At 46.1% G+C, this 22,848-nt stretch overlaps 10 non-coding genes across 10 annotated transcripts; all 10 read left to right on the top strand.

Moving 5' to 3' along the window:
- Nucleotides 1-366: 366 nt before the first annotated feature.
- On the top strand, nucleotides 367-556 carry LOC130304854 (U2 spliceosomal RNA). The gene has a single exon (XR_008854567.1). It is a non-coding gene; the product is annotated as a U2 spliceosomal RNA (small nuclear RNA).
- Nucleotides 557-2,634: 2,078 nt separating this feature from the next.
- Nucleotides 2,635-2,825, top strand: LOC130304845 (U2 spliceosomal RNA). Its single transcript, XR_008854558.1, has one exon. It is a non-coding gene; the product is annotated as a U2 spliceosomal RNA (small nuclear RNA).
- A 2,080-nt stretch (nucleotides 2,826-4,905) lies between these two features.
- LOC130304844 (U2 spliceosomal RNA) lies at nucleotides 4,906-5,096 on the top strand. The gene has a single exon (XR_008854557.1). It is a non-coding gene; the product is annotated as a U2 spliceosomal RNA (small nuclear RNA).
- A 2,090-nt stretch (nucleotides 5,097-7,186) lies between these two features.
- LOC130304843 (U2 spliceosomal RNA) lies at nucleotides 7,187-7,377 on the top strand. Its single transcript, XR_008854556.1, has one exon. It is a non-coding gene; the product is annotated as a U2 spliceosomal RNA (small nuclear RNA).
- A 2,102-nt stretch (nucleotides 7,378-9,479) lies between these two features.
- LOC130304842 (U2 spliceosomal RNA) lies at nucleotides 9,480-9,670 on the top strand. The gene has a single exon (XR_008854555.1). It is a non-coding gene; the product is annotated as a U2 spliceosomal RNA (small nuclear RNA).
- Nucleotides 9,671-11,758: 2,088 nt separating this feature from the next.
- Nucleotides 11,759-11,948, top strand: LOC130304856 (U2 spliceosomal RNA). Its single transcript, XR_008854569.1, has one exon. It is a non-coding gene; the product is annotated as a U2 spliceosomal RNA (small nuclear RNA).
- Nucleotides 11,949-14,034: 2,086 nt separating this feature from the next.
- Nucleotides 14,035-14,225, top strand: LOC130304841 (U2 spliceosomal RNA). Its single transcript, XR_008854554.1, has one exon. It is a non-coding gene; the product is annotated as a U2 spliceosomal RNA (small nuclear RNA).
- Nucleotides 14,226-16,325: 2,100 nt separating this feature from the next.
- Nucleotides 16,326-16,516, top strand: LOC130304860 (U2 spliceosomal RNA). The gene has a single exon (XR_008854572.1). It is a non-coding gene; the product is annotated as a U2 spliceosomal RNA (small nuclear RNA).
- A 2,082-nt stretch (nucleotides 16,517-18,598) lies between these two features.
- Nucleotides 18,599-18,789, top strand: LOC130304840 (U2 spliceosomal RNA). Its single transcript, XR_008854552.1, has one exon. It is a non-coding gene; the product is annotated as a U2 spliceosomal RNA (small nuclear RNA).
- A 2,081-nt stretch (nucleotides 18,790-20,870) lies between these two features.
- On the top strand, nucleotides 20,871-21,061 carry LOC130304839 (U2 spliceosomal RNA). Its single transcript, XR_008854551.1, has one exon. It is a non-coding gene; the product is annotated as a U2 spliceosomal RNA (small nuclear RNA).
- Nucleotides 21,062-22,848: the final 1,787 nt, after the last annotated feature.

The following is a 22,848-nucleotide window of genomic DNA, read 5'->3' as shown; positions in this document are numbered from 1 at the left end:
TGTGGTTTGATACCGTTTGGGGACAGCCAAGGAGGCATCTGCAGGCAACAAAGGTAGGTGTGTGCTTGTGTGTGTGTTTCCTATGCAGATCCTAAGCCCACTGTCACATGCAAGTAGGAGGAGTAAGAAGGGTTCCTGGCAAATCCGGGTTATGGATTGCATTTAAAAAGGCCCCGTGGGAGTGCAATGGGCCCCTGTCTTGCTGCTTAGCAATAATGGTATGGGTTTAGGTTCTGCTGTGTGTACTGGTGGTTGACTGCCCCCCAGCCCAGAGTGTGCATGGAAAATTGTCTGGCAGCCTCCCTGACAGCAAGCAGTGATAGTGCCCATGAAGGGGACCTTGTTGGGCCCGCCCCTTTCACGGTTATCGCTTCTCGGCCTTTTGGCTAAGATCAAGTGTAGTATCTGTTCTTATCAGTTTAATATCTGATACGTCCCCTATCTGGGGACCATATATTAAATGGATTTTTGAGAACGGGGGCCGATTTCGAAGCTTGCTTCGTCGCCCTATGCATTGACCCGATATGGCAGTATCTTCGGGTACAGTGCACCACCCCCTTACAGGGTTAAAAGAAAGATTCCTACTTTCATTGCTACCTGCTTGCTGGCTAGCCAGCTAGCCAGCCCTGTGGGCCTTGCTGCTGCTGCAGCCAAAAAACAAAAGGTGGTGCTGCTGCTGCTTCTGCTGCTTCTGCTTGTGTCTGGCCCCTGTTGGAGCGTCCAGGCACAGGACTTCTGCTGCTGCTGACTAAATGGCCTCCTTAATTGGATCATTTGAGTAGCCAGCACACCTGTGCAGGTAGGGCATGACATGATAGGCAGCTGCCTTGATAGCGGGTGGGTGCTGAATGTTCCTAATTGACAAAATAAGATTAATGCTTATGAAGAAATATAAAATCTCATCCCTTCCCCAATATCGCGCCACACCCCTACCCCTTAATTCCCTGGTTGAACGTGATGGACATATGTCTTTTTTCGACCGTACTAACTATGTAACTATGTAACATAACATGGGGGGGGGGGGGGGGGGGGTCTCCTGGCTGTTCACACAGGTGTGTCATTGCTGTACATTGACCATGCATTGCTTCTGTGGTATTGCAAAGGCAAAGACAAATGCTTCCAGCCATCCATTGCACTAATGGATTGGTCATCAGCTGGCTGTCTATGTCCCGCATCAATATAGACCAAAGTACAGAGGGTTAGGCTATGCTATTGTGCACCTACCTGATGCATCAGAAGGTGCGAGGCCCTTGCTAAATTCTGTGCACAGACTTTGAGATCTATGCTTTAGACTGTATCTAAACCTGCTCCAACATGGACTGACATTCTGGCCTACTTTCAGCCGATGCGACTTGTCTGTCGCTGAACAGTCGCTTTTTATGTATTCAGCACCTATGTATAATGTTGTAAAAATGCTCTAGAAGCTAAAGTCGCAGAAATGTCACACATATTTGGCCTGCAACTTTCTGTGCGACAAATTCAGACAGGAAAAATCAGTATAAATCCTTAGAAAATTATCCCCCAGTGTCTCCATCTGCTGGCGGTATTGAATAAGCATTGCTGCACTGATGGGGTATGCATTAGACGAAAAAAAAGAAGAAAAAGAAGAATAATACGCCCAGAAAAGAGGCGAAAAGGAGAAAAACGTAAAAAAACGTGAAAAAAAAGTAAGAGGAAGAGAAGGGAAAAAAAGGTGGAAATGGGTTTAAAAGTGATTTCGGCGGAGAAATATATATATATATATATATATATATATATATATGCGCACACACACACATAGATATAAACGTATTCTCCGTTGAGATATTGCAGCCGCTGCTGTGTCCAGGCCCAGGAGCCTTAGCACTGTGCTGTGATGTCACTCAATACCACTGACATCACTAGGTGTAAACAACATCTCTCCTTTGCTGTGTATGTGACTATGGAGCTGTTTGGTGATGTCGTCTATTACGGCCTTCATAGAAGCAACAGGAGATTGTTGCATCCATCTTGAACCCTCAGAACTACAGTGCTATGATGTCACTCACTTCCACAGGCCTTGCAGAGTGTAAACAACAACAACCCAGCTTTGTTGTGTATGTAACCAAAGGGATTTGTGATGTCACCTAGAACCTTCACAGCAGCGACAGCTTTATGAGGAGCATCAGCACTGCTCTGCCTGAGCAGAACCATCACCGCCATAGGTTGTCAAATAACCCGGATTTAACCCACACAGGTAAGTCCAATGGGGTGCAGGCATGTCCTCTATGCTTACAGCTTCCCGTGGGTGTTGGTTTGATACCGTTTGGGGACAGCCAAGGAGGCATCTGCAGGCAACAAAGGTAGGTGTGTGCTTGTGTGTGTGTTTCCTATGCAGATCCTAAGCCCAGTGTCACATGCAAGTAGGAGGAGTAAGAAGGGTTCCTGGCAAATCCGGGTTATGGATTGCATTTAAAAAGGCCCCGTGGGAGTGCAATGGGCCCCTGTCTTGCTGCTTAGCAATAATGGTATGGGTTTAGGTTCTGCTGTGTGTACTGGTGGTTGACTGCCCCCCAGCCCAGAGTGTGCATGGAAAATTGTCTGGCAGCCTCCCTGACAGCAAGCAGTGATAGTGCCCATGAAGGGGACCTTGTTGGGCCCGCCCCTTTCACGGTTATCGCTTCTCGGCCTTTTGGCTAAGATCAAGTGTAGTATCTGTTCTTATCAGTTTAATATCTGATACGTCCCCTATCTGGGGACCATATATTAAATGGATTTTTGAGAACGGGGGCCGATTTCGAAGCTTGCTTCCGTCGCCCTATGCATTGACCCGATATGGCAGTATCTTCGGGTACAGTGCACCACCCCCTTACAGGGTTAAAAAGAAAGATTCCTACTTTCATTGCTACCTGCTTTGGCTAGCCAGCTAGCCAGCCCTGTGGGCCTTGCTGCTGCTGCAGCCAAAAAACAAAAGGTGGTGCTGCTGCTGCTTCTGCTGCTTCTGCTTCTGCTTGTGTCTGGCCCCTGTTGGAGCGTCCAGGCACAGGACTTCTGCTGCTGCTGACTAAATGGCCTCCTTAATTGGATCATTTGAGTAGCCAGCACACCTGTGCAGGTAGGGCATGACATGATAGGCAGCTGCCTTGATAGCGGGTGGGTGCTGAATGTTCCTAATTGACAAAATAAGATTAATGCTTATGAAGAAATATAAAATCTCATCCCTTCCCCAATATCGCGCCACACCCCTACCCCTTAATTCCCTGGTTGAACGTGATGGACATATGTCTTTTTTCGACCGTACTAACTATGTAACTATGTAACATAACATGGGGGGGGGTCTCCTGGCTGTTCACACAGGTGTGTCATTGCTGTACATTGACCATGCATTGCTTCTGTGGTATTGCAAAGGCAAAGACAAATGCTTCCAGCCATCCATTGCACTAATGGATTGGTCATCAGCTGGCTGTCTATGTCCCGCATCAATATAGACCAAAGTACAGAGGGTTAGGCTATGCTATTGTGCACCTACCTGATGCATCAGAAGGTGCGAGGCCCTTGCTAAATTCTGTGCACAGACTTTGAGATCTATGCTTTAGACTGTATCTAAACCTGCTCCAACATGGACTGACATTCTGGCCTACTTTCAGCCGATGCGACTTGTCTGTCGCTGAACAGTCGCTTTTTATGTATTCAGCACCTATGTATAATGTTGTAAAAATGCTCTAGAAGCTAAAGTCGCAGAAATGTCACACATATTTGGCCTGCAACTTTCTGTGCGACAAATTCAGACAGGAAAAATCAGTATAAATCCTTAGAAAATTATCCCCCAGTGTCTCCATCTGCTGGCGGTATTGAATAAGCATTGCTGCACTGATGGGGTATGCATTAGACGAAAAAAAAGAAGAAAAAGAAGAATAATACGCCCAGAAAAGAGGCGAAAAGGAGAAAAACGTAAAAAAACGTGAAAAAAAAGTAAGAGGAAGAGAAGGGAAAAAAAGGTGGAAATGGGTTTAAAAGTGATTTCGGCGGAGAAATATATATATATATATATATATATATATATATATATATATATGCGCACACACACACATAGATATAAACGTATTCTCCGTTGAGATATTGCAGCCGCTGCTGTGTCCAGGCCCAGGAGCCTTAGCACTGTGCTGTGATGTCACTCAATACCACTGACATCACTAGGTGTAAACAACATCTCTCCTTTGCTGTGTATGTGACTATGGAGCTGTTTGGTGATGTCGTCTATTACGGCCTTCATAGAAGCAACAGGAGATTGTTGCATCCATCTTGAACCCTCAGAACTACAGTGCTATGATGTCACTCACTTCCACAGGCCTTGCAGAGTGTAAACAACAACAACCCAGCTTTGTTGTGTATGTAACCAAAGGGATTTGTGATGTCACCTAGAACCTTCACAGCAGCGACAGCTTTATGAGGAGCATCAGCACTGCTCTGCCTGAGCAGAACCATCACCGCCATAGGTTGTCAAATAACCCGGATTTAACCCACACAGGTAAGTCCAATGGGGTGCAGGCATGTCCTCTATGCTTACAGCTTCCCGTGGGTGTTGGTTTGATACCGTTTGGGGACAGCCAAGGAGGCATCTGCAGGCAACAAAGGTAGGTGTGTGCTTGTGTGTGTGTTTCCTATGCAGATCCTAAGCCCAGTGTCACATGCAAGTAGGAGGAGTAAGAAGGGTTCCTGGCAAATCCGGGTTATGGATTGCATTTAAAAAGGCCCCGTGGGAGTGCAATGGGCCCCTGTCTTGCTGCTTAGCAATAATGGTATGGGTTTAGGTTCTGCTGTGTGTACTGGTGGTTGACTGCCCCCCAGCCCAGAGTGTGCATGGAAAATTGTCTGGCAGCCTCCCTGACAGCAAGCAGTGATAGTGCCCATGAAGGGGACCTTGTTGGGCCCGCCCCTTTCACGGTTATCGCTTCTCGGCCTTTTGGCTAAGATCAAGTGTAGTATCTGTTCTTATCAGTTTAATATCTGATACGTCCCCTATCTGGGGACCATATATTAAATGGATTTTTGAGAACGGGGGCCGATTTCGAAGCTTGCTTCCGTCGCCCTATGCATTGACCCGATATGGCAGTATCTTCGGGTACAGTGCACCACCCCCTTACAGGGTTAAAAAGAAAGATTCCTACTTTCATTGCTACCTGCTTGCTGGCTAGCCAGCTAGCCAGCCCTGTGGGCCTTGCTGCTGCTGCAGCCAAAAAACAAAAGGTGGTGCTGCTGCTGCTTCTGCTGCTTCTGCTTCTGCTTGTGTCTGGCCCCTGTTGGAGCGTCCAGGCACAGGACTTCTGCTGCTGCTGACTAAATGGCCTCCTTAATTGGATCATTTGAGTAGCCAGCACACCTGTGCAGGTAGGGCATGACATGATAGGCAGCTGCCTTGATAGCGGGTGGGTGCTGAATGTTCCTAATTGACAAAATAAGATTAATGCTTATGAAGAAATATAAAATCTCATCCCTTCCCCAATATCGCGCCACACCCCTACCCCTTAATTCCCTGGTTGAACGTGATGGACATATGTCTTTTTTCGACCGTACTAACTATGTAACTATGTAACATAACATGGGGGGGGGGGTCTCCTGGCTGTTCACACAGGTGTGTCATTGCTGTACATTGACCATGCATTGCTTCTGTGGTATTGCAAAGGCAAAGACAAATGCTTCCAGCCATCCATTGCACTAATGGATTGGTCATCAGCTGGCTGTCTATGTCCCGCATCAATATAGACCAAAGTACAGAGGGTTAGGCTATGCTATTGTGCACCTACCTGATGCATCAGAAGGTGCGAGGCCCTTGCTAAATTCTGTGCACAGACTTTGAGATCTATGCTTTAGACTGTATCTAAACCTGCTCCAACATGGACTGACATTCTGGCCTACTTTCAGCCGATGCGACTTGTCTGTCGCTGAACAGTCGCTTTTTATGTATTCAGCACCTATGTATAATGTTGTAAAAATGCTCTAGAAGCTAAAGTCGCAGAAATGTCACACATATTTGGCCTGCAACTTTCTGTGCGACAAATTCAGACAGGAAAAATCAGTATAAATCCTTAGAAAATTATCCCCCAGTGTCTCCATCTGCTGGCGGTATTGAATAAGCATTGCTGCACTGATGGGGTATGCATTAGACGAAAAAAAAGAAGAAAAAGAAGAATAATACGCCCAGAAAAGAGGCGAAAAGGAGAAAAACGTAAAAAAACGTGAAAAAAAAGTAAGAGGAAGAGAAGGGAAAAAAAGGTGGAAATGGGTTTAAAAGTGATTTCGGCAGAGAAATATATATATATATATATATATATATATATATATATATATATATATATGCGCACACACACACATAGATATAAACGTATTCTCCGTTGAGATATTGCAGCTGCTGCTGTGTCCAGGCCCAGGAGCCTTAGCACTGTGCTGTGATGTCACTCAATACCACTGACATCACTAGGTGTAAACAACATCTCTCCTTTGCTGTGTATGTGACTATGGAGCTGTTTGGTGATGTCGTCTATTACGGCCTTCATAGAAGCAACAGGAGATTGTTGCATCCATCTTGAACCCTCAGAACTACAGTGCTATGATGTCACTCACTTCCACAGGCCTTGCAGAGTGTAAACAACAACAACCCAGCTTTGTTGTGTATGTAACCAAAGGGATTTGTGATGTCACCTAGAACCTTCACAGCAGCGACAGCTTTATGAGGAGCATCAGCACTGCTCTGCCTGAGCAGAACCATCACCGCCATAGGTTGTCAAATAACCCGGATTTAACCCACACAGGTAAGTCCAATGGGGTGCAGGCATGTCCTCTATGCTTACAGCTTCCCGTGGGTGTTGGTTTGATACCGTTTGGGGACAGCCAAGGAGGCATCTGCAGGCAACAAAGGTAGGTGTGTGCTTGTGTGTGTGTTTCCTATGCAGATCCTAAGCCCAGTGTCACATGCAAGTAGGAGGAGTAAGAAGGGTTCCTGGCAAATCCGGGTTATGGATTGCATTTAAAAAGGCCCCGTGGGAGTGCAATGGGCCCCTGTCTTGCTGCTTAGCAATAATGGTATGGGTTTAGGTTCTGCTGTGTGTACTGGTGGTTGACTGCCCCCCAGCCCAGAGTGTGCATGGAAAATTGTCTGGCAGCCTCCCTGACAGCAAGCAGTGATAGTGCCCATGAAGGGGACCTTGTTGGGCCCGCCCCTTTCACGGTTATCGCTTCTCGGCCTTTTGGCTAAGATCAAGTGTAGTATCTGTTCTTATCAGTTTAATATCTGATACGTCCCCTATCTGGGGACCATATATTAAATGGATTTTTGAGAACGGGGGCCGATTTCGAAGCTTGCTTCCGTCGCCCTATGCATTGACCCGATATGGCAGTATCTTCGGGTACAGTGCACCACCCCCTTACAGGGTTAAAAAGAAAGATTCCTACTTTCATTGCTACCTGCTTGCTGGCTAGCCAGCTAGCCAGCCCTGTGGGCCTTGCTGCTGCTGCAGCCAAAAAACAAAAGGTGGTGCTGCTGCTGCTTCTGCTGCTTCTGCTTCTGCTTGTGTCTGGCCCCTGTTGGAGCGTCCAGGCACAGGACTTCTGCTGCTGCTGACTAAATGGCCTCCTTAATTGGATCATTTGAGTAGCCAGCACACCTGTGCAGGTAGGGCATGACATGATAGGCAGCTGCCTTGATAGCGGGTGGGTGCTGAATGTTCCTAATTGACAAAATAAGATTAATGCTTATGAAGAAATATAAAATCTCATCCCTTCCCCAATATCGCGCCACACCCCTACCCCTTAATTCCCTGGTTGAACGTGATGGACATATGTCTTTTTTCGACCGTACTAACTATGTAACTATGTAACATAACATGGGGGGGGGGGGTCTCCTGGCTGTTCACACAGGTGTGTCATTGCTGTACATTGACCATGCATTGCTTCTGTGGTATTGCAAAGGCAAAGACAAATGCTTCCAGCCATCCATTGCACTAATGGATTGGTCATCAGCTGGCTGTCTATGTCCCGCATCAATATAGACCAAAGTACAGAGGGTTAGGCTATGCTATTGTGCACCTACCTGATGCATCAGAAGGTGCGAGGCCCTTGCTAAATTCTGTGCACAGACTTTGAGATCTATGCTTTAGACTGTATCTAAACCTGCTCCAACATGGACTGACATTCTGGCCTACTTTCAGCCGATGCGACTTGTCTGTCGCTGAACAGTCGCTTTTTATGTATTCAGCACCTATGTATAATGTTGTAAAAATGCTCTAGAAGCTAAAGTCGCAGAAATGTCACACATATTTGGCCTGCAACTTTCTGTGCGACAAATTCAGACAGGAAAAATCAGTATAAATCCTTAGAAAATTATCCCCCAGTGTCTCCATCTGCTGGCGGTATTGAATAAGCATTGCTGCACTGATGGGGTATGCATTAGACGAAAAAAAAGAAGAAAAAGAAGAATAATACGCCCAGAAAAGAGGCGAAAAGAAGAGGCGAAAAGGAGAAAAACGTAAAAAAACGTGAAAAAAAAGTAAGAGGAAGAGAAGGGAAAAAAAGGTGGAAATGGGTTTAAAAGTGATTTCGGCGGAGAAATATATATATATATATATATATATATATATATATATATATATATATGCGCACACACACACATAGATATAAACGTATTCTCCGTTGAGATATTGCAGCCGCTGCTGTGTCCAGGCCCAGGAGCCTTAGCACTGTGCTGTGATGTCACTCAATACCACTGACATCACTAGGTGTAAACAACATCTCTCCTTTGCTGTGTATGTGACTATGGAGCTGTTTGGTGATGTCGTCTATTACGGCCTTCATAGAAGCAACAGGAGATTGTTGCATCCATCTTGAACCCTCAGAACTACAGTGCTATGATGTCACTCACTTCCACAGGCCTTGCAGAGTGTAAACAACAACAACCCAGCTTTGTTGTGTATGTAACCAAAGGGATTTGTGATGTCACCTAGAACCTTCACAGCAGCGACAGCTTTATGAGGAGCATCAGCACTGCTCTGCCTGAGCAGAACCATCACCGCCATAGGTTGTCAAATAACCCGGATTTAACCCACACAGGTAAGTCCAATGGGGTGCAGGCATGTCCTCTATGCTTACAGCTTCCCGTGGGTGTTGGTTTGATACCGTTTGGGGACAGCCAAGGAGGCATCTGCAGGCAACAAAGGTAGGTGTGTGCTTGTGTGTGTGTTTCCTATGCAGATCCTAAGCCCAGTGTCACATGCAAGTAGGAGGAGTAAGAAGGGTTCCTGGCAAATCCGGGTTATGGATTGCATTTAAAAAGGCCCCGTGGGAGTGCAATGGGCCCCTGTCTTGCTGCTTAGCAATAATGGTATGGGTTTAGGTTCTGCTGTGTGTACTGGTGGTTGACTGCCCCCCAGCCCAGAGTGTGCATGGAAAATTGTCTGGCAGCCTCCCTGACAGCAAGCAGTGATAGTGCCCATGAAGGGGACCTTGTTGGGCCCGCCCCTTTCACGGTTATCGCTTCTCGGCCTTTTGGCTAAGATCAAGTGTAGTATCTGTTCTTATCAGTTTAATATCTGATACGTCCCCTATCTGGGGACCATATATTAAATGGATTTTTGAGAACGGGGGCCGATTTCGAAGCTTGCTTCCGTCGCCCTATGCATTGACCCGATATGGCAGTATCTTCGGGTACAGTGCACCACCCCCTTACAGGGTTAAAAAGAAAGATTCCTACTTTCATTGCTACCTGCTTGCTGGCTAGCCAGCTAGCCAAGCCCTGTGGGCCTTGCTGCTGCTGCAGCCAAAAAACAAAAGGTGGTGCTGCTGCTGCTTCTGCTGCTTCTGCTTCTGCTTGTGTCTGGCCCCTGTTGGAGCGTCCAGGCACAGGACTTCTGCTGCTGCTGACTAAATGGCCTCCTTAATTGGATCATTTGAGTAGCCAGCACACCTGTGCAGGTAGGGCATGACATGATAGGCAGCTGCCTTGATAGCGGGTGGGTGCTGAATGTTCCTAATTGACAAAATAAGATTAATGCTTATGAAGAAATATAAAATCTCATCCCTTCCCCAATATCGCGCCACACCCCTACCCCTTAATTCCCTGGTTGAACGTGATGGACATATGTCTTTTTTCGACCGTACTAACTATGTAACTATGTAACATAACATGGGGGGGGGTCTCCTGGCTGTTCACACAGGTGTGTCATTGCTGTACATTGACCATGCATTGCTTCTGTGGTATTGCAAAGGCAAAGACAAATGCTTCCAGCCATCCATTGCACTAATGGATTGGTCATCAGCTGGCTGTCTATGTCCCGCATCAATATAGACCAAAGTACAGAGGGTTAGGCTATGCTATTGTGCACCTACCTGATGCATCAGAAGGTGCGAGGCCCTTGCTAAATTCTGTGCACAGACTTTGAGATCTATGCTTTAGACTGTATCTAAACCTGCTCCAACATGGACTGACATTCTGGCCTACTTTCAGCCGATGCGACTTGTCTGTCGCTGAACAGTCGCTTTTTATGTATTCAGCACCTATGTATAATGTTGTAAAAATGCTCTAGAAGCTAAAGTCGCAGAAATGTCACACATATTTGGCCTGCAACTTTCTGTGTTTCTGTGCGACAAATTCAGACAGGAAAAATCAGTATAAATCCTTAGAAAATTATCCCCCAGTGTCTCCATCTGCTGCGGTATTGAATAAGCATGCTGCACTGATGGGGTATGCATTAGACGAAAAAAAAAGAAGAAAAAGAAGAATAATACGCCCAGAAAAGAGGCGAAAAGGAGAAAAACGTAAAAAAACGTGAAAAAAAGTAAGAGGAAGAGAAGGGAAAAAAAGGTGAAATGGGTTTAAAAGTGATTTCGGCGGAGAAATATATATATATATATATATATATATATATATATATATATATATGCGCACACACACACATAGATATAAACGTATTCTCCGTTGAGATATTGCAGCGCTGCTGTGTCCAGGCCCAGGAGCCTTAGCACTGTGCTGTGATGTCACTCAATACCACTGACATCACTAGGTGTAAACAACATCTCTCCTTTGCTGTGTATGTGACTATGGAGCTGTTTGGTGATGTCGTCTATTACGGCCTTCATAGAAGCAACAGAGATTGTTGCATCCATCTTGAACCCTCAGAACTACAGTGCTATGATGTCACTCACTTCCACAGGCCTTGCAGAGTGTAAACAACAACAACCCAGCTTTGTTGTGTATGTAACCAAAGGGATTTGTGATGTCACCTAGAACCTTCACAGCAGCGACAGCTTTATGAGGGAGCATCAGCACTGCTCTGCCTGAGCAGAACCATCACCGCCATAGGTTGTCAAATAACCCGGATTTAACCCACACAGGTAAGTCCAATGGGGTGCAGGCATGTCCTCTATGCTTACAGCTTCCCGTGGGTGTTGGTTTGATACCGTTTGGGGACAGCCAAGGAGGCATCTGCAGGCAACAAAGGTAGGTGTGTGCTTGTGTGTGTGTTTCCTATGCAGATCCTAAGCCCAGTGTCACATGCAAGTAGGAGGAGTAAGAAGGGTTCCTGGCAAATCCGGGTTATGGATTGCATTTAAAAAGGCCCGTGGGAGTGCAATGGGCCCCTGTCTTGCTGCTTAGCAATAATGGTATGGGTTTAGGTTCTGCTGTGTGTACTGGTGGTTGACTGCCCCCCAGCCCAGAGTGTGCATGGAAAATTGTCTGGCAGCCTCCCTGACAGCAAGCAGTGATAGTGCCCATGAAGGGGACCTTGTTGGGCCCGCCCCTTTCACGGTTATCGCTTCTCGGCCTTTTGGCTAAGATCAAGTGTAGTATCTGTTCTTATCAGTTTAATATCTGATACGTCCCCTATCTGGGACCATATATTAAATGGATTTTTGAGAACGGGGGCCGATTTCGAAGCTTGCTTCCGTCGCCCTATGCATTGACCCGATATGGCAGTATCTTCGGGTACAGTGCACCACCCCCTTACAGGGTTAAAAAGAAAGATTCCTACTTTCATTGCTACCTGCTTGCTGGCTAGCCAGCTAGCCAGCCCTGTGGGCCTTGCTGCTGCTGCAGCCAAAAAACAAAAGGTGGTGCTGCTGCTGCTTCTGCTGCTTCTGCTTCTGCTTGTGTCTGGCCCCTGTTGGAGCGTCCAGGCACAGGACTTCTGCTGCTGCTGACTAAATGGCCTCCTTAATTGGATCATTTGAGTAGCCAGCACACCTGTGCAGGTAGGGGCATGACAATGATAGGCAGCTGCCTTGATAGCGGGTGGGTGCTGAATGTTCCTAATTGACAAAATAAGATTAATGCTTATGAAGAAATATAAAATCTCATCCCTTCCCCAATATCGCGCCACACCCCTACCCCTTAATTCCCTGGTTGAACGTGATGGACATATGTCTTTTTTCGACCGTACTAACTATGTAACTATGTAACATAACATGGGGGGGGGTCTCCTGCGTGTTCACACAGGTGTGTCATTGCTGTACATTGACCATGCATTGCTTCTGTGGTATTGCAAAGGCAAAGACAAATGCTTCCAGCCATCCATTGCACTAATGGATTGGTCATCAGCTGGCTGTCTATGTCCCGCATCAATATAGACCAAAGTACAGAGGGTTAGGCTATGCTATTGTGCACCTACCTGATGCATCAGAAGGTGCGAGGCCCTTGCTAAATTCTGTGCACAGACTTTGAGATCTATGCTTTAGACTGTATCTAAACCTGCTCCAACATGGACTGACATTCTGGCCTACTTTCAGCCGATGCGACTTGTCTGTCGCTGAACAGTCGCTTTTTATGTATTCAGCACCTATGTATAATGTTGTAAAAATGCTCTAGAAGCTAAAGTCGCAGAAATGTCACACATATTTGGCCTGCAACTTTCTGTGCGACAAATTCAGACAGGAAAAATCAGTATAAATCCTTAGAAAATTATCCCCCAGTGTCTCCATCTGCTGGCGGTATTGAATAAGCATTGCTGCACTGATGGGGTATGCATTAGACGAAAAAAAAGAAGAAAAAGAAGAATAATACGCCCAGAAAAGAGGCGAAAAGGAGAAAAACGTAAAAAAACGTGAAAAAAAAGTAAGAGGAAGAGAAGGGAAAAAAAGGTGGAAATGGGTTTAAAAGTGATTTCGGCGGAGAAATATATATATATATATATATATATATATATATATATATATATATGCGCACACACACACATAGATATAAACGTATTCTCCGTTGAGATATTGCAGCCGCTGCTGTGTCCAGGCCCAGGAGCCTTAGCACTGTGCTGTGATGTCACTCAATACCACTGACATCACTAGGTGTAAACAACATCTCTCCTTTGCTGTGTATGTGACTATGGAGCTGTTTGGTGATGTCGTCTATTACGGCCTTCATAGAAGCAACAGGAGATTGTTGCATCCATCTTGAACCCTCAGAACTACAGTGCTATGATGTCACTCACTTCCACAGGCCTTGCAGAGTGTAAACAACAACAACCCAGCTTTGTTGTGTATGTAACCAAAGGGATTTGTGATGTCACCTAGAACCTTCACAGCAGCGACAGCTTTATGAGGAGCATCAGCACTGCTCTGCCTGAGCAGAACCATCACCGCCATAGGTTGTCAAATAACCCGGATTTAACCCACACAGGTAAGTCCAATGGGGTGCAGGCATGTCCTCTATGCTTACAGCTTCCCGTGGGTGTTGGTTTGATACCGTTTGGGGACAGCCAAGGAGGCATCTGCAGGCAACAAAGGTAGGTGTGTGCTTGTGTGTGTGTTTCCTATGCAGATCCTAAGCCCAGTGTCACATGCAAGTAGGAGGAGTAAGAAGGGTTCCTGGCAAATCCGGGTTATGGATTGCATTTAAAAAGGCCCCGTGGGAGTGCAATGGGCCCCTGTCTTGCTGCTTAGCAATAATGGTATGGGTTTAGGTTCTGCTGTGTGTACTGGTGGTTGACTGCCCCCCAGCCCAGAGTGTGCATGGAAAATTGTCTGGCAGCCTCCCTGACAGCAAGCAGTGATAGTGCCCATGAAGGGGACCTTGTTGGGCCCGCCCCTTTCACGGTTATCGCTTCTCGGCCTTTTGGCTAAGATCAAGTGTAGTATCTGTTCTTATCAGTTTAATATCTGATACGTCCCCTATCTGGGGACCATATATTAAATGGATTTTTGAGAACGGGGGCCGATTTCGAAGCTTGCTTCCGTCGCCCTATGCATTGACCCGATATGGCAGTATCTTCGGGTACAGTGCACCACCCCCTTACAGGGTTAAAAAGAAAGATTCCTACTTTCATTGCTACCTGCTTGCTGGCTAGCCAGCTAGCCAGCCCTGTGGGCCTTGCTGCTGCTGCAGCCAAAAAACAAAAGGTGGTGCTGCTGCTGCTTCTGCTGCTTCTGCTTCTGCTTGTGTCTGGCCCCTGTTGGAGCGTCCAGGCACAGGACTTCTGCTGCTGCTGACTAAATGGCCTCCTTAATTGGATCATTTAAGTAGCCAGCACACCTGTGCAGGTAGGGCATGACATGATAGGCAGCTGCCTTGATAGCGGGTGGGTGCTGAATGTTCCTAATTGACAAAATAAGATTAATGCTTATGAAGAAATATAAAATCTCATCCCTTCCCCAATATCGCGCCACACCCCTACCCCTTAATTCCCTGGTTGAACGTGATGGACATATGTCTTTTTTCGACCGTACTAACTATGTAACTATGTAACATAACATGGGGGGGGGTCTCCTGGCTGTTCACACAGGTGTGTCATTGCTGTACATTGACCATGCATTGCTTCTGTGGTATTGCAAAGGCAAAGACAAATGCTTCCAGCCATCCATTGCACTAATGGATTGGTCATCAGCTGGCTGTCTATGTCCCGCATCAATATAGACCAAAGTACAGAGGGTTAGGCTATGCTATTGTGCACCTACCTGATGCATCAGAAGGTGCGAGGCCCTTGCTAAATTCTGTGCACAGACTTTGAGATCTATGCTTTAGACTGTATCTAAACCTGCTCCAACATGGACTGACATTCTGGCCTACTTTCAGCCGATGCGACTTGTCTGTCGCTGAACAGTCGCTTTTTATGTATTCAGCACCTATGTATAATGTTGTAAAAATGCTCTAGAAGCTAAAGTCGCAGAAATGTCACACATATTTTGCCTGCAACTTTCTGTGCGACAAATTCAGACAGGAAAAATCAGTATAAATCCTTAGAAAATTATCCCCCAGTGTCTCCATCTGCTGGCGGTATTGAATAAGCATTGCTGCACTGATGGGGTATGCATTAGACGAAAAAAAAGAAGAAAAAGAAGAATAATACGCCCAGAAAAGAGGCGAAAAGGAGAAAAACGTAAAAAAACGTGAAAAAAAAGTAAGAGGAAGAGAAGGGAAAAAAAGGTGGAAATGGGTTTAAAAGTGATTTCGGCGGAGAAATATATATATATATATATATATATATATATATATATATATATATATATATATATATATATGCGCACACACACACATAGATATAAACGTATTCTCCGTTGAGATATTGCAGCCGCTGCTGTGTCCAGGCCCAGGAGCCTTAGCACTGTGCTGTGATGTCACTCAATACCACTGACATCACTAGGTGTAAACAACATCTCTCCTTTGCTGTGTATGTGACTATGGAGCTGTTTGGTGATGTCGTCTATTACGGCCTTCATAGAAGCAACAGGAGATTGTTGCATCCATCTTGAACCCTCAGAACTACAGTGCTATGATGTCACTCACTTCCACAGGCCTTGCAGAGTGTAAACAACAACAACCCAGCTTTGTTGTGTATGTAACCAAAGGGATTTGTGATGTCACCTAGAACCTTCACAGCAGCGACAGCTTTATGAGGAGCATCAGCACTGCTCTGCCTGAGCAGAACCATCACCGCCATAGGTTGTCAAATAACCCGGATTTAACCCACACAGGTAAGTCCAATGGGGTGCAGGCATGTCCTCTATGCTTACAGCTTCCCGTGGGTGTTGGTTTGATACCGTTTGGGGACAGCCAAGGAGGCATCTGCAGGCAACAAAGGTAGGTGTGTGCTTGTGTGTGTGTTTCCTATGCAGATCCTAAGCCCAGTGTCACATGCAAGTAGGAGGAGTAAGAAGGGTTCCTGGCAAATCCGGGTTATGGATTGCATTTAAAAAGGCCCCGTGGGAGTGCAATGGGCCCCTGTCTTGCTGCTTAGCAATAATGGTATGGGTTTAGGTTCTGCTGTGTGTACTGGTGGTTGACTGCCCCCCAGCCCAGAGTGTGCATGGAAAATTGTCTGGCAGCCTCCCTGACAGCAAGCAGTGATAGTGCCCATGAAGGGGACCTTGTTGGGCCCGCCCCTTTCACGGTTATCGCTTCTCGGCCTTTTGGCTAAGATCAAGTGTAGTATCTGTTCTTATCAGTTTAATATCTGATATGTCCCCTATCTGGGGACCATATATTAAATGGATTTTTGAGAACGGGGGCCGATTTCGAAGCTTGCTTCCGTCGCCCTATGCATTGACCCGATATGGCAGTATCTTCGGGTACAGTGCACCACCCCCTTACAGGGTTAAAAAGAAAGATTCCTACTTTCATTGCTACCTGCTTGCTGGCTAGCCAGCTAGCCAGCCCTGTGGGCCTTGCTGCTGCTGCAGCCAAAAAACAAAAGGTGGTGCTGCTGCTGCTTCTGCTGCTTCTGCTTCTGCTTGTGTCTGGCCCCTGTTGGAGCGTCCAGGCACAGGACTTCTGCTGCTGCTGACTAAATGGCCTCCTTAATTGGATCATTTGAGTAGCCAGCACACCTGTGCAGGTAGGGCATGACATGATAGGCAGCTGCCTTGATAGCGGGTGGGTGCTGAATGTTCCTAATTGACAAAATAAGATTAATGCTTATGAAGAAATATAAAATCTCATCCCTTCCCCAATATCGCGCCACACCCCTACCCCTTAATTCCCTGGTTGAACGTGATGGACATATGTCTTTTTTCGACCGTACTAACTATGTAACTATGTAACATAACATGGGGGGGGGTCTCCTGGCTGTTCACACAGGTGTGTCATTGCTGTACATTGACCATGCATTGCTTCTGTGGTATTGCAAAGGCAAAGACAAATGCTTCCAGCCATCCATTGCACTAATGGATTGGTCATCAGCTGGCTGTCTATGTCCCGCATCAATATAGACCAAAGTACAGAGGGTTAGGCTATGCTATTGTGCACCTACCTGATGCATCAGAAGGTGCGAGGCCCTTGCTAAATTCTGTGCACAGACTTTGAGATCTATGCTTTAGACTGTATCTAAACCTGCTCCAACATGGACTGACATTCTGGCCTACTTTCAGCCGATGCGACTTGTCTGTCGCTGAACAGTCGCTTTTTATGTATTCAGCACCTATGTATAATGTTGTAAAAATGCTCTAGAAGCTAAAGTCGCAGAAATGTCACACATATTTTGCCTGCAACTTTCTGTGCGACAAATTCAGACAGGAAAAATCAGTATAAATCCTTAGAAAATTATCCCCCAGTGTCTCCATCTGCTGGCGGTATTGAATAAGCATTGCTGCACTGATGGGGTATGCATTAGACGAAAAAAAAGAAGAAAAAGAAGAATAATACGCCCAGAAAAGAGGCGAAAAGGAGAAAAACGTAAAAAAACGTGAAAAAAAAGTAAGAGGAAGAGAAGGGAAAAAAAGGTGGAAATGGGTTTAAAAGTGATTTCGGCGGAGAAATATATATATATATATATATATATATATATATATATATATATGCGCACACACACACATAGATATAAACGTATTCTCCGTTGAGATATTGCAGCCGCTGCTGTGTCCAGGCCCAGGAGCCTTAGCACTGTGCTGTGATGTCACTCAATACCACTGACATCACTAGGTGTAAACAACATCTCTCCTTTGCTGTGTATGTGACTATGGAGCTGTTTGGTGATGTCGTCTATTACGGCCTTCATAGAAGCAACAGGAGATTGTTGCATCCATCTTGAACCCTCAGAACTACAGTGCTATGATGTCACTCACTTCCACAGGCCTTGCAGAGTGTAAACAACAACAACCCAGCTTTGTTGTGTATGTAACCAAAGGGATTTGTGATGTCACCTAGAACCTTCACAGCAGCGACAGCTTTATGAGGAGCATCAGCACTGCTCTGCCTGAGCAGAACCATCACCGCCATAGGTTGTCAAATAACCCGGATTTAACCCACACAGGTAAGTCCAATGGGGTGCAGGCATGTCCTCTATGCTTACAGCTTCCCGTGGGTGTTGGTTTGATACCGTTTGGGGACAGCCAAGGAGGCATCTGCAGGCAACAAAGGTAGGTGTGTGCTTGTGTGTGTGTTTCCTATGCAGATCCTAAGCCCAGTGTCACATGCAAGTAGGAGGAGTAAGAAGGGTTCCTGGCAAATCCGGGTTATGGATTGCATTTAAAAAGGCCCCGTGGGAGTGCAATGGGCCCCTGTCTTGCTGCTTAGCAATAATGGTATGGGTTTAGGTTCTGCTGTGTGTACTGGTGGTTGACTGCCCCCCAGCCCAGAGTGTGCATGGAAAATTGTCTGGCAGCCTCCCTGACAGCAAGCAGTGATAGTGCCCATGAAGGGGACCTTGTTGGGCCCGCCCCTTTCACGGTTATCGCTTCTCGGCCTTTTGGCTAAGATCAAGTGTAGTATCTGTTCTTATCAGTTTAATATCTGATACGTCCCCTATCTGGGGACCATATATTAAATGGATTTTTGAGAACGGGGGCCGATTTCGAAGCTTGCTTCCGTCGCCCTATGCATTGACCCGATATGGCAGTATCTTCGGGTACAGTGCACCACCCCCTTACAGGGTTAAAAAGAAAGATTCCTACTTTCATTGCTACCTGCTTGCTGGCTAGCCAGCTAGCCAGCCCTGTGGGCCTTGCTGCTGCTGCAGCCAAAAAACAAAAGGTGGTGCTGCTGCTGCTTCTGCTGCTTCTGCTTCTGCTTGTGTCTGGCCCCTGTTGGAGCGTCCAGGCACAGGACTTCTGCTGCTGCTGACTAAATGGCCTCCTTAATTGGATCATTTGAGTAGCCAGCACACCTGTGCAGGTAGGGCATGACATGATAGGCAGCTGCCTTGATAGCGGGTGGGTGCTGAATGTTCCTAATTGACAAAATAAGATTAATGCTTATGAAGAAATATAAAATCTCATCCCTTCCCCAATATCGCGCCACACCCCTACCCCTTAATTCCCTGGTTGAACGTGATGGACATATGTCTTTTTTCGACCGTACTAACTATGTAACTATGTAACATAACATGGGGGGGGGGTCTCCTGGCTGTTCACACAGGTGTGTCATTGCTGTACATTGACCATGCATTGCTTCTGTGGTATTGCAAAGGCAAAGACAAATGCTTCCAGCCATCCATTGCACTAATGGATTGGTCATCAGCTGGCTGTCTATGTCCCGCATCAATATAGACCAAAGTACAGAGGGTTAGGCTATGCTATTGTGCACCTACCTGATGCATCAGAAGGTGCGAGGCCCTTGCTAAATTCTGTGCACAGACTTTGAGATCTATGCTTTAGACTGTATCTAAACCTGCTCCAACATGGACTGACATTCTGGCCTACTTTCAGCCGATGCGACTTGTCTGTCGCTGAACAGTCGCTTTTTATGTATTCAGCACCTATGTATAATGTTGTAAAAATGCTCTAGAAGCTAAAGTCGCAGAAATGTCACACATATTTGGCCTGCAACTTTCTGTGCGACAAATTCAGACAGGAAAAATCAGTATAAATCCTTAGAAAATTATCCCCCAGTGTCTCCATCTGCTGGCGGTATTGAATAAGCATTGCTGCACTGATGGGGTATGCATTAGACGAAAAAAAAGAAGAAAAAGAAGAATAATACGCCCAGAAAAGAGGCGAAAAGGAGAAAAACGTAAAAAAACGTGAAAAAAAAGTAAGAGGAAGAGAAGGGAAAAAAAGGTGGAAATGGGTTTAAAAGTGATTTCGGCGGAGAAATATATATATATATATATATATATATATATATATATATATATACGCGCACACACATATATATAAACGTATTCTCCGTTGAGATATTGCAGCCGCTGCTGTGTCCAGGCCCAGGAGCCTTAGCACTGTGCTGTGATGTCACTCAATACCACTGACATCACTAGGTGTAAACAACATCTCTCCTTTGCTGTGTATGTGACTATGGAGCTGTTTGGTGATGTCGTCTATTACGGCCTTCATAGAAGCAACAGGAGATTGTTGCATCCATCTTGAACCCTCAGAACTACAGTGCTATGATGTCACTCACTTCCACAGGCCTTGCAGAGTGTAAACAACAACAACCCAGCTTTGTTGTGTATGTAACCAAAGGGATTTGTGATGTCACCTAGAACCTTCACAGCAGCGACAGCTTTATGAGGAGCATCAGCACTGCTCTGCCTGAGCAGAACCATCACCGCCATAGGTTGTCAAATAACCCGGATTTAACCCACACAGGTAAGTCCAATGGGGTGCAGGCATGTCCTCTATGCTTACAGCTTCCCGTGGGTGTTGGTTTGATACCGTTTGGGGACAGCCAAGGAGGCATCTGCAGGCAACAAAGGTAGGTGTGTGCTTGTGTGTGTGTTTCCTATGCAGATCCTAAGCCCAGTGTCACATGCAAGTAGGAGGAGTAAGAAGGGTTCCTGGCAAATCCGGGTTATGGATTGCATTTAAAAAGGCCCCGTGGGAGTGCAATGGGCCCCTGTCTTGCTGCTTAGCAATAATGGTATGGGTTTAGGTTCTGCTGTGTGTACTGGTGGTTGACTGCCCCCCAGCCCAGAGTGTGCATGGAAAATTGTCTGGCAGCCTCCCTGACAGCAAGCAGTGATAGTGCCCATGAAGGGGACCTTGTTGGGCCCGCCCCTTTCACGGTTATCGCTTCTCGGCCTTTTGGCTAAGATCAAGTGTAGTATCTGTTCTTATCAGTTTAATATCTGATACGTCCCCTATCTGGGGACCATATATTAAATGGATTTTTGAGAACGGGGGCCGATTTCGAAGCTTGCTTCCGTCGCCCTATGCATTGACCCGATATGGCAGTATCTTCGGGTACAGTGCACCACCCCCTTACAGGGTTAAAAAGAAAGATTCCTACTTTCATTGCTACCTGCTTGCTGGCTAGCCAGCTAGCCAGCCCTGTGGGCCTTGCTGCTGCTGCAGCCAAAAAACAAAAGGTGGTGCTGCTGCTGCTTCTGCTGCTTCTGCTTCTGCTTGTGTCTGGCCCCTGTTGGAGCGTCCAGGCACAGGACTTCTGCTGCTGCTGACTAAATGGCCTCCTTAATTGGATCATTTGAGTAGCCAGCACACCTGTGCAGGTAGGGCATGACATGATAGGCAGCTGCCTTGATAGCGGGTGGGTGCTGAATGTTCCTAATTGACAAAATAAGATTAATGCTTATGAAGAAATATAAAATCTCATCCCTTCCCCAATATCGCGCCACACCCCTACCCCTTAATTCCCTGGTTGAACGTGATGGACATATGTCTTTTTTCGACCGTACTAACTATGTAACTATGTAACATAACATGGGGGGGGGTCTCCTGGCTGTTCACACAGGTGTGTCATTGCTGTACATTGACCATGCATTGCTTCTGTGGTATTGCAAAGGCAAAGACAAATGCTTCCAGCCATCCATTGCACTAATGGATTGGTCATCAGCTGGCTGTCTATGTCCCGCATCAATATAGACCAAAGTACAGAGGGTTAGGCTATGCTATTGTGCACCTACCTGATGCATCAGAAGGTGCGAGGCCCTTGCTAAATTCTGTGCACAGACTTTGAGATCTATGCTTTAGACTGTATCTAAACCTGCTCCAACATGGACTGACATTCTGGCCTACTTTCAGCCGATGCGACTTGTCTGTCGCTGAACAGTCGCTTTTTATGTATTCAGCACCTATGTATAATGTTGTAAAAATGCTCTAGAAGCTAAAGTCACAGAAATGTCACACATATTTGGCCTGCAACTTTCTGTGCGACAAATTCAGACAGGAAAAATCAGTATAAATCCTTAGAAAATTATCCCCCAGTGTCTCCATCTGCTGGCGGTATTGAATAAGCATTGCTGCACTGATGGGGTATGCATTAGACGAAAAAAAAGAAGAAAAAGAAGAATAATACGCCCAGAAAAGAGGCGAAAAGGAGAAAAACGTAAAAAAACGTGAAAAAAAAGTAAGAGGAAGAGAAGGGAAAAAAAGGTGGAAATGGGTTTAAAAGTGATTTCGGCGGAGAAATATATATATATATATATATATATATATATATATATATATATATATGCGCACACACACACATAGATATAAACGTATTCTCCGTTGAGATATTGCAGCCGCTGCTGTGTCCAGGCCCAGGAGCCTTAGCACTGTGCTGTGATGTCACTCAATACCACTGACATCACTAGGTGTAAACAACATCTCTCCTTTGCTGTGTATGTGACTATGGAGCTGTTTGGTGATGTCGTCTATTACGGCCTTCATAGAAGCAACAGGAGATTGTTGCATCCATCTTGAACCCTCAGAACTACAGTGCTATGATGTCACTCACTTCCACAGGCCTTGCAGAGTGTAAACAACAACAACCCAGCTTTGTTGTGTATGTAACCAAAGGGATTTGTGATGTCACCTAGAACCTTCACAGCAGCGACAGCTTTATGAGGAGCATCAGCACTGCTCTGCCTGAGCAGAACCATCACCGCCATAGGTTGTCAAATAACCCGGATTTAACCCACACAGGTAAGTCCAATGGGGTGCAGGCATGTCCTCTATGCTTACAGCTTCCCGTGGGTGTTGGTTTGATACCGTTTGGGGACAGCCAAGGAGGCATCTGCAGGCAACAAAGGTAGGTGTGTGCTT

The sequence above is a fragment of the Hyla sarda genome, unplaced genomic scaffold (assembly GCF_029499605.1).
Source record: "Hyla sarda isolate aHylSar1 unplaced genomic scaffold, aHylSar1.hap1 scaffold_1294, whole genome shotgun sequence".
NCBI lineage: Eukaryota > Metazoa > Chordata > Amphibia > Anura > Hylidae > Hyla > Hyla sarda.
The sequence above is the reverse complement of the archived record's forward strand: the minus strand, read 5'-3'. Positions and strand labels throughout refer to the sequence as shown.